Source organism: Callithrix jacchus, chromosome 17 (assembly GCF_049354715.1).
Source record: "Callithrix jacchus isolate 240 chromosome 17, calJac240_pri, whole genome shotgun sequence".
NCBI lineage: Eukaryota > Metazoa > Chordata > Mammalia > Primates > Cebidae > Callithrix > Callithrix jacchus.
Genome location: NC_133518.1, coordinates 72,808,027 through 72,820,133, shown reverse-complemented (window position 1 = coordinate 72,820,133; position 12,107 = coordinate 72,808,027).

Below are 12,107 nucleotides of genomic sequence, written 5' to 3'. Positions count from 1 at the left end.
ATATTGTTGCCCTCTTTATTACATTTTAAGTATCAGTAAAAATAATTTTGAAAATATCATCTAACAGGGATGTATCCTAAAGTCTCCCCCTTACTCTTAGGTTTTTATTAATTTTTCTTTATCTTTCACATATTCTTATTATTTAGGTATTGCAGACACTCATCTGTCATTGGACATTTAAAATTTTTGGTTCTCATTGTTTTAAACATGTTACTTCTATGTGATGCCTACTGTAAATTACCTTTGTGTGAAATCTGAGCCTTCAATCTTTTTGAAAGATTAAAATGTACGTCATCATTCTAAATTAACAGAATTGGTCTCTCCAGTGTCTTCTTATTTAGCTTTTTGGTTTTTAATGTTTTCTGTCTTTTTCTATGTGCATATGTATTTCTTAGGATATATGAGGTATGTTTGTTTGTGTGTATTTTCCTTACATTTTAGAAGATCTACTGTCTGTATTTTTTTAAGTGGTTTACTTTTTGTAGTATATTTAACTCTCTGTGTCATCTTTGAACAACACGTCTATCAAGTTCCTGTGATGGTAGGGGAAAAAATAACATCTGTCACCTTCCCTACCTCTTTTAGCTCATCACGTTTATTAATATATTTGCTTTATTGCTTCTTCTATTGATTTACTCTATAATTTTGTTATTCTTCTTGTAGATATACCTAAATTAGGCAGAAGCAATTGGCTTTTTGAGAAACTAAGAAAATATGCAAATCCTTTCTTACAACTTCCTTTATTATCCACCTCCAGGTTTTGTTTTTGTCATTTTCACTTTTACATTGTCAGAGTTCCTAAAATTTACTTCTTGTAACTACATTCCTTACAGAAATTTAGTGTTTGTTCTATATTTAAATGAATTCCTCACAATCAATTTTGTTTCTATGCTTTCACCTTTTATATCCTGTTAAACATCTTTTTTTGTCAAGGTGTTTTCATAAGAATATCTCAGATTTCTTCCCACCAGAATGGCCAAAAATATGCCTGAGTAATATGCAGAACTTCAAAAATCCCCCCAATATGAAAAGAAGATCCTATCATCACTGATCATCAAAAGACTATGAATACCCTGTGATAACATAATATTTTTCTGTTGTAATGAAGTCTGTTGGTTGTCTACCTCAATATATGTTCTCTTCTTCCTCTCTACCAATAAAATTTTGCTTTTTATTTGACAATATTGCCATCTAGAAAAAAACCTATATTTCATAATCTCACATATATATGAACATAGTCATGTGGCATTCAAAGTCTTCACTCATTCTTTGACTTTGTTTTGTGATCAAATATAATGAAATATGAAACGTGAAAACATTTTCAGGTAAGATTTAGAGGATAGAAATCAAGTGGAAACCATATTTGTTTTTGACTCTCAAAAACTCAGAAGGCCCTGACTGGCACATGGATAGGGAGAGGTGTGTGAAGTAACCTATTTCATTATCACTTGCTTTATCACTCCTTCTGAAGCCATCCAAGGGTGGCTGAGTTTTAGCAATTTTCAGCCTTGGTTTTATATTCCAGAATTGCAAAATTTTAAGCCTAATATTGAACTTGGGACACAAATCCAGGCTCTGTCTTCTTTCTGGTGAATCTTCTTATTTTTTTTCTTTAAATTTCAACTCATATTTCAGATTGAAGGGGTACATGTGCACATTTGTTACATGGATATATTGCACCCAGGTAGTAAGCATAGTACCCAATAGATAGTTTTTCATCCCACACTCCCCTCCCTAATTTCCCCCTCTAGTAGTCCACAGTGTAAATTGTTCCCATGTTTATGCTCTTGTGTTCTCAATGTTTAGCTACCACTTGTAAATGAGAATATGTGGTTTTCTTATTCTATTCCTGCATTAATTCACTTAGGATTATGGCCTCCACCTCCAATCATGCTGCTATAAAGGATATGATTACATTTTTGTTTATGGCTGTGTAGTATTCCATGGTGTATATATACCACATTTTCTTTATCCAGTTCACCATTGATGGGCACCTAGATTAATTTCATATCTTTGCTATTGGGAACAGCATGTGCATGTCTATTTTTGGTATAATTATCCATTTTCCTTTGGGTATATAACCAATAATAAATTGCTGTGTCAAATGATAGCTCTGTTTTACATTCTTTGAGAAATCTCCAAGCTCTTTTCCACAATGACCGAACTAATTTCCCATCAATAGTGTATGTGCTCCATTTTCTCCCCTGTATCGCTAGCATCTGTTTTTTGTTTTGTTTTTTACTTTTTATAATAGCCATTCTGACTTGTGTAAGATAATATCTCATTGTAGTTATAATTTGCATTTATCTGATGATTTGTAATGATGAGCATTTTTTCATGTTTGTTAGATGCTTCTATGTCTTCTTTTGAAAAGTATCTGTTCATATCATTTGCCCAATTTTGATTGCAGTTATTTGGTTTTTGCTTCTTAAGTTCCTTGTAGATTCTCGATGTTAGACCTTTGTCAGATACATAGTTTGCAAATATTTTCTCCCATTTTTCCCATTGTCTGTTTACTCTGTTGATAGTTTCTTTTGTTATGCAGAAGCTCTTTAGTTTAACTAGATCCTACTTGTCAGTTTTTGGTTTTGTTGTAATTGCTTTCTGAGACTTAGTTAAAAAAAAATTGCCATTGTCAAGAAGGGTATTTCCTAGGTTTTCTCTTAAGATTTTTATAGTTTGAGGGCTTATATTTAAGCATTTAATCCAATTTGAGTTGATTTTTATAAATGGTGAAATGTGAGGGTCCAGTTTTATTCTTCTGCATATGGTTAGCCAGTTATTTCAGCACCATTTATTGAACCATTGCTTGTTATTGTTGGTTTGTCAAAGATCAGATAGTTGTAGGTGTGCAGCTTTATTTCTGAGTGTTCTATTCTGTTCCTTTAGCATATATGTCTGTTTTGTACTGATACCATGCTGTTTTGCTTACTGTAGGCTTATAATATAGTTTGAAGTTGGGTAGCCTCAAGCTTTGTTCTTTTTGTTTAAGATTGCTTTGTTATTTGGGCTTTTTATTTTGGTTCCATATTAACTTCAGAATATTCTTTTCTAATTGTGAAGAATAAAATTGGTACTTTAATAGGAATAGTTTTGATTTTGTAAATTACTTTGGGAAGTAGCAATTTACAAAATTTCAATGATATTTATTATTCCAATCCATGAGTGTGGAATATTTTTTCCATTTATTTATGTAGTCTATGATCTTTTCCAGCAGTATTTTGTAGTTCTCCTTTACTGTAACCATTACTACAACATTCAACATTAAATAATTGTTTAATTGAGTACATTACCTTAACTCTCTATATATCACTGACTTTCTTGCTCAGTGACCTCTGAAATACATAGTAATGGAATCCTTGCTGCAACCTTCTAGGTACTCATACAGAAACACATAGAAATTCTACGGGCAAGCCTTAACCAATAGGTGATGGATATTCATGGATGAATGCTCTTATGTCCCTTGGAGATAAAATATTTGGAGGTCTATTCCACCTTTTGGAGATTTTGACCTGATCATTTATCCCTGAACTTCTCTCCTCCTATTTCACATTATCTGTCTCTCATTCTTGTTTCCTCAGATCACCTCCCAGACTGAATTACCTACATAGAACCCCTGCTTCCCGGGTTCAAGCTCTAGATGCTCAAGGAACTTAGGCTAAAACAAGTGTCTAGTCAAGCATATACACTAAGTACTTTGAACATTCATACTCTGACTTTGAATCTCTGCATTTTTTGACAGTCAATCTCATATCCCACAAAGGCTACTTACTATCTTCTCCCTTGGATTGATGATCTATGAAATGTGGAATGAGAACCACTAAATATGCTCTTCACCTTTAGTACTTTGTGAACTGGGTGCAATATATAGAGTCAGAAAGAGAAAGGGTAGGGTATTGGCAGATACAGTGGGATTGTATACAATTGTTGTATACAGCCTTTATGCTCTAGGACAAGGTGACGGCAGGTAGATAAAGAAAAATTTAGTTTCAATGTGCCTTGTAGAGAAGGATTGTTAGAAGATGGAGAGAGTTTGAGTTGAAAATGGCTGGTAGAAGGTTAAAAGATGCCAAATTGGACCAAGATAGTTCTAAGTCCATGATCAACATTACTTTACACATTCTGCAGGTATGAGTGTTTGCCATCCGAAATGGCAATTCTAAGAACTGAGGGTATGAAAATGTCAAGATATAGCTCATACTATTGAGAAGACCTTTTGTTTTTGCTGAGCCACATTTGTCTGTTTATGTACTAGATGATTCCTATGCATTGATTGATTCATTTCAATTAAACAGCCATACTATGAGTTAGGTAATGTTAGTTTTATCTTTCTTCATGAGCTTTCTTTCAAAGATTTTAATTTTAAATGTCAAAGCGATTTCCTACTATCAGTCAAAATAAGAGATACCATCAAAGTTACAGATTTCTAGCAATAATCTACAGTGGTGGTTTTTGCCCATTTTCTAGCCTTCTTCCAAAATGTCCTACACCTATATAGCACACCTTCTAGAAAAATCTTCTTCCAGTTTTTCTCTGCATATTATTCTAGATCAGTGGTTCTGAAAGTATAGTGCATTAGCACCACTGGAACTTCTGGAAAATTTACATTCTGAGTCAAAAACTGGGAGCCAAAAATAAGATGATTCTGTTACATAATAAAGCTTGAGAACCACTGCTCTAGATCTTGTCCCATTCCTCTAGGTTCTGTCATCATTTTCTCTGCCTATTGCCTTCAGGCATTATATCAGGGCCTCTAATGAAAGGCCTGCCCCAACTAATATGACCTTTCCTCATTCTTTTCTATTATCATCTCATGTTAATATCCACACATGGCTATTAGAAAGTTCCTTTTTTGGTGTGTAAAGAGGATTTGGAGATAAATGGCAAGCATTGAGGCGGAAAAGGCATTAAAAAGGACATATAAAAAAGGATCTCATTATTCATATCAGAGAGCCTTAATTTTATCATAAAATATTATGTGAACCCATTGAAGAGTTTTAGGCAGGAAAATAATCATGATTAGATATACATTTCAGAAAGATCATCCTAGATGTCATGTGAACCACTGAAAGGGGGACTGGAGATAGTCTTTCAGGGTTTATCTTAGTTCCACCACTTCTATTTAGCCTCTCCTGATCCATGGCCACCAAAGAGCTCTCTAGTTCCCAGTTTGTGAGTCTCTTGCATTCTTTAGATCACTTAATCATGGCTATTTATAAACTTGCCTATCCCTCTGACAGTTAATAAGTTCCTAAGAGCTCTTTACCTCCCCGAGAACTTGACTTTGTGTCTTGCATAAAGAAAGTGTCCAGACAATATGTGATAAAATGGAATTGATCTTTTCCACAATAAACTATTGAAGGTGTGGAAGCATTTATTCATCAATTTGATTTGTTTAACTGCATTAGATAATAAAGATTCTGGTATTTCCCCAGTAAGTGCACTTTTCATTGAGAGAAAATGGTAGTGTATGAATTTTAACAATTAGCAGTTTCTTCAGTTCACAATGTTAATTTAGATTATTTAAAAGGTGAAATTATTATATATCATGTTAATTTGGATTATTAAGAGGGCACAGTTATTTTTCCAGCCAGTAGCACATCACAGGTTTGGAAATCTGGATGGTACTATGTTCCTCATTCTCACAAGTACATTTTGAAGATTGTTTCATAGACTCTGACAGGATGTCAAAATGTTCAAGGGATTAGCACATGTTTAGTAGTTGTGACCCAATATATTTCACTGCCTTCACTTTATTTTCAAGGATAAAAAGATTTTTTAGTTGTTAAGAAAAAATAATGCTCTGTTCAAAGACTACTTTTGACCTATAGAGCAGCATTTTCTTTGAACCATTTTGGGGCTGTTTTTATTAGCCAGCCACTCAACAGAACATACTCCCTATGTTCTCTGAATTTAATAGTGTAGTGCAGAACACCTTCCTTCTTTTTAATTTTTCAGTATAAATTACCACAAGGAATGGCATAGCAAGTAGTACCAGTACTAAGGAATATTAATTTCATTATACGAAAAGTCTGGCTGTTAAGAAAGCCCTCTCCATACCCTGAAGCAGACACTATCGTCACTACTGATATCCACCTGCCACCAGCCCTTCTACACAACCTTGTGGGGTCTTAACAAATGCCCACCTACTGCAATAGGATGGTGATAGCTAAATAACCCACCTCTGACACAAATGCACATATTTCTCTTATTCTCCCATATAGTTTTATCATTCTCCCTTTCTCCAACCCTCTTTCACATTCTTTTTTCCTCACTTTCCAATTCTCAAACTAATTTTTCTTATTTTTTTCTCACCTCTTACTCTATGTTTGTATCCATGTGTAAATTCCATTATCCATCTTTCCAGCCACCTAATTTTTTATAAAATATTTCTTTCACTCCTGGGATTTTCATAGCCTAATAACTGTGAATGCAACAAGCTTACATATGGGGAGAAGAGCCACCTCTGAGGCTTGCAGACTGATTGCTGCCTGGGGACATGGGCTTGGCAGCACTGTCTCTGTATTTCCAAAGTAGACTGGCAAGGACCAAATCAAGAAGGTTTCAAGACTATACACAATGATTAGGTTTATACCCTGAGTGCCAGGTAAACCAGGGAACATTGTTAAACAAGCTGGTGGCATGTTCAAATTTATATTCAGAAGTTGCATTATGTTAGCAGTGTTCAAATAAGTTAGGGGTACTTTACTGACAAATAGAAAGGTGTGGAAGGCCAGGCACGGTGGCTCATGCCTATAATCCCAGCACTTTGGCAGGCTTAGGTGGCCAGATGACCTGAGGTCAGGAGTTTGAGACCAGCCTGACCAATAAGGTGAAAACCCTTCTCTACTAAAATACAAAATTAGCCAGGTATGGTGGTACATGCCTGTAATCCCAGCTACTCAAGAGGCTGAGGCAGGAGAATTGCTTGAACCCAGGAGGCGGAGGTTGCAGTGAGCCGAGATAGCACCATTGCACTCCAGCCTGGGCAACAAGAGTAAAACTCTGTCTTAAAAAGAAAAAAGTGTAAGCACACTTTTAAAAAATATCTTTGTATTAAAGAGGGAAGAAGTGTCAAGTTTCAGAAATGAGCAATTGTGATCAGAATGAGGAGATGAGAGGCAAGACTTACTGGTTTGGGTAGGTAGGAATGAAAGAAAGAGCAGGAGGCTCACTGAGGTGACTTTGCAAATGAAATTGCTGGGGAAATGGGGATAGAAGCTTTTGAGGTCCCCATAGAATCAGATAGCAAAAGTGGGCCTAGGCCATGGTTTCCCAACCAAGTATAAACTACATTCATGCCAAGCAGAGAGGGTCTAAGTGAAGACAGAGCTGTTCAAGTTATCAATGCACAGGCAATCTACACACCAAAGAATATAATGAGATTTTGTACAGAGAGAAGGGGCCTGACTAGATCTCACAAGCTGTGGGTATCAGGGATGGGCAGAGGAGAGGTAATAAAAAGAATTATAAGTATTCTCAACGTCAGACACGTAAGAAAAGAAGGTGTTGTAAAAAAGAGGTAGCTCTCCATAAAATGTCCAATGACACAAAAATAGTCGAGGAAAATAAGATTCTACATAAATCGATTAGGAAATCAGTTCAGCAATGTGTAGAAAATAATCATGGCCAAATGGGGCATTTAAAGGTTTTGTTGAACTGTTGTAACACCAAGAGTTTGAAATAAGTAAATTTGAATGTTCTTTACAAACGAAGCATAAGATCTGTGCATAGGGCTGACTAATGTAGCTATGATTTCATTGATATTCCAGATTTCGAACTCAAAGTCTTGTAAGGGGTGCAGTGTTTACAGTGCTTGATTATGCTACCACATGCACTGTGACTTCCTAAGGTGATTAAGAACAAGCAGGTGTTCTGTCACTAGTTAAATTCTTAACGCTCTATCATAATAATAGGAGTAGGTTCAGGCAGATCCAGTAACATTTTATAAGAGCAACAGTATTGCAATAATAGTGAGAGCCCCTGAAATGTGCCAAGAGCTTAGACTATAGCACTGCATAGGACGTCTTTAATCTTCAAAACATCCAGCAAAGTAGGGCTTGTTTTTCCAGGTCTCAGAGTAGGACATTGATGGCTACAGAAGGTCAGTAACTTGCTTCAGTTCACATGTTAGGAAATTGGGACTTGACTCTAGAGCCTATGGCTTTTCCTCTATGCTTTGCTATACGGGGAAGAAAGATGGTGGTGGATACTGCAGTGAAGATATTTGTCTTTCAGTGTGAGGGCCTTGGCTGGTTTAGAGAATGTTATCACTTAAGAAATAAGATTAAGTAGCACAGATGACAGCAGAAGAAGATACACTGTACCTTAACATTGTAACTGCCCCAAGTGCATGGCCCATGTCTTATTTTTAATTTTTTTTAAATTTTTATATATTTAGGGGATACGAGTACAGTTTTATTACATGGATATACTGCATTGTGGTGAAGCTGAGGTTTTTAGTGTACCCAGCACTTGAATTTGTCTTATCCATTCCTATTTTGTCAGCATCAAGTACAGTGTCTGATGCAGAGGAGATGCTCATTTTATATATTAACTTAATTGAGGGTCCAACCTGGTTGCAGCACTAGGAAATAACCTCTCATTCTTGATCCAATTTTTGCCAAGATGCATACAATGAAAAAATTAGATTCTCTTCTCCTCCCTCTGGAGTTGGCTAGTGCCAAATTACAATTATATCCAAAACAATGGTTTCAATTAAAGGTCAACAGCCTTGGTAGCATGGATTGTTGAGCTGGGCTGAGCCCTCTGTGAATATTGATTATTGAGTTCAGGCTCTCACCTTGAAGAAACAGGCCCAGAGATGGGCTCCTAGGTGCTCCAGGCAACAGCAGAAAGAGAGTAGGTGTCTGAACAATGGGTCTGCTTTGTCCTTCTCTCTGGGCTGCCTCCAAGGTAGGCTCTTTGCCGGGGACAGGATGTGTTACATCTTGTTTCAGAAAGTTTTCCACAAGGTCTGTTGGGGGCATTTCATTCCTGTAAAATTATACTTGGTCATCTCTTTTCTAATTCCACAAGTTGGCATCTAGGATCAATTGATGTGGCGATAAATATTTCAAGAAATTAAATCTTCTTCCAGAATAAAGTCACTATTTGAAGGGTAATGATCAGACATTGAAAGTATTTGACCCTTTCAGGGATCCCAAGATTATGTGGAATCGTGGGATTCACACAGAAAGGAAAATGCTGTTTGTGACAGCATTGGGAAGGCTCCTTTCGGACTCCAATTTCAGGGAGTGTTTGATCAAAAGCCTCGGCTGCTATGTGCTGAAATCCATCATGGCATTTGTGCCAAAGACACTCTTCCCACAGGTGGCTCCCAGACTATCACTGAGCACAAGGATGCCATGGTGGCAATTCACTTTGAAAGGAAAATGACAAAACAGGATGCCTCCTTGAAAGAACTACATCTTCACTGCAGAAATATTTACTGAGAACCAATCTGTATGCTAAGTTCATTTCAATGCTTTGCAAGCCCAACAATGAACCAATCAAACAAAAATCCTCACTCTCTTTAAGCTTACATTTATGGTTGGGGGTGGAGAGGAAGACAGATGATAGAAAAAACTGTCAAGTAAAATATGCATGTAATTTAGACAATGTTAAGTACTAAGGAGAAAAACAAATCCAGCAATGGGAAAAGTTCGTGTTAGGGGTCGGGGATTTTCAGATTTTGAAGGTGGCTGGGAGATGTTCATTGACACAGGGAAATTATCACTGTAGAGAAACGAGGATGCAAGAAAATACTAGAGACTAAACATTCACAGATTTTCACCTTTCCTATTCTCCAAGGAGTGAAGGAGCAAGGTAGCTAGAACCGCACAGTCGATAAAGAAAAAGCAATCAACTCTCTGAGGAAATGGGATGAAGCTACAACAGAGGCAGGCAGGGGAAAGAAGGAGATTAAGAGACAGAGAGAATCAGTGAAGAGTAGAGCAGCTGCTCTAAATTACAGAGCTCTGATGGGAGACATGGATGAGAAAGAAATACAGAAGTGTTCCGGTGTGCTGTGCTGTGAACTCCGTGTTTTGTGTTCCCACAAACACTTGATTGAAAGCTGTTAAAAGTTAAATTTGTTTCTTCTATACAACTATGCTGAGAGGATTTTAAGATGAAAACAAGAAAAGCTGTTTTAAAGTTTTGTTTTTCATGTTTTTAGGTGTTTATAAAGTTTTCAGGTTCCCCTAACAGCATTCCTAGTGCTGGATCTTAAATAAAGCTACCCCATTAGACTCCACAGCATCCTATTTAGACTCAATACATCTGATATTTCGATCTGAAGCTGCCTGATTCCTGTGTCTTTTTCAATTGACTGTATTCTCAGTTTTGGAACAGTGGTGTCTTCATCAGGCTTCCTCAAATCTGCATGCCACTAAACAGGGGTGGCATCCCTTGGAGACGGAAAATGTTGGAACTCAAGTGAGAGTGTGTATCTCCGGCTCTGGTAATTATGCATCAAGGTAAAGTTGTCTCTATAGCTTTAGTGGCTGCTTCAGAAGCCAGGTCAAAATTTAGCTGGAGGGCAACTTGTGCATGTGGATTCAGGCTCTGTGGACTCTCACTGGGCCCTCCTCTGAGGAGCAGACAATATTTACTTCAATCCCTCATGAACTCAGAATCCTCAGAGCTAAAGTCAGTGCATGTTTGACAAGAAGCCACCAAGCCCACTGCTGCTGGGGTAGCTGCAATTCTCAAGAGCCGTCAGGCTAAAGCCATCAATGTACGCATGTATCTTGGATCCAATAACCAGCAACCATACATTAGGTTACCAGGTAATAAGTTACAAATAAGTGAGGAAAGCAACAAACTAAACCATGCAATCATAACAAAAGGACTTCAGATCTTAGTATCGTCATCATTTTGGGAAGTGAAATCTTTGCCAGGTACCCCATCCATGCCCGGTTAGCCCATGACTTAGTACATGTGAGTTTTAGACAAGACTCAGGGTTTCCTCAGCATTATGGCCATGAATCAATTTTTTAAAAATTAAGTCTATTAAGATATAATTTATATGCAATAAACGGAACATATTTTAAACATACGATTTATTTCAGTGCATGAAACTCTCACCGCAATCAACAGAGTGGATATAGCCTTTAACCCTAGCTGCTTCCTCCTGCCTGAAGATCCTCTCTGCCTTATCCTCCAGGCAACCATTGATTTGCTTTCTGACACTAAAGAATGGTTTACATTTTTCGAAGTTTAATACATATGAAGTCACACAATACATACTCCCTTTTGTGTGGCTTTTCTGCAACAGCATAGCTATTTTGAAATTCATACGTGTTGTGAATAGTTCATTGCTTTTTACTGTTGAATAATAGTCCACTGTAAGAATACATCCCAGTTTGTTTGTTACATTTACCTTTTGTGGACATCGGCTCTGGCTATTACCAACGAAGCTGTTGTGAATGTCGCTATACAAGTCTTTTTATAGACATAGGCTTTCATTTCTCTTGGGTAAATTCTTAAAAATAGAATTGCTGGCTCATATAGTAGGTATATATTTGACTTTTTAGAAAACTACAAAACTGTTTTCCAAAGTAGTCAGACCATTTGACATGCCCGCCAGCACAGAATGAGGATCTCAGTACTTTTACATTTCTCACCAAAATTTGCTATGATCAGTCTTTTTAATTTTAGCATTTCTCATAGGTGTGCACAATGTCACTGTAGTTTTAACCTGCACCTTCCTCAAGATTAAGTATGTTGAACATCTTTTTATGTTATCTCTTACATAAATATTTTCTTTAGAGAAATGTCTGTTTAATCCGTTGGAGTTTTTTCAAAAATGTGTGTGTGTGTGTGTGTGTGTGTGTGTGTCAGGGTCTTGCTCTCTCACCCTGGCTGGAATCCAGTGATGTGAACACAACTCTCTGTAGCCTCAAACTCTCGGGCTCAAGCAATCCTTCTGCTTCAGCCTCGCAAGTAACTGAGACTACTGGCACATGCCACCATGACCAGCTTCCTTTGAAATTTTTTATTGGGTCTTTGTATTCTTATTATTGAATTTTAGGAGTTCTTTATATAATCCAGTTCTTGATGACACATGAAATATTTTTCACATTTTTGGCTTGTCATTTAAT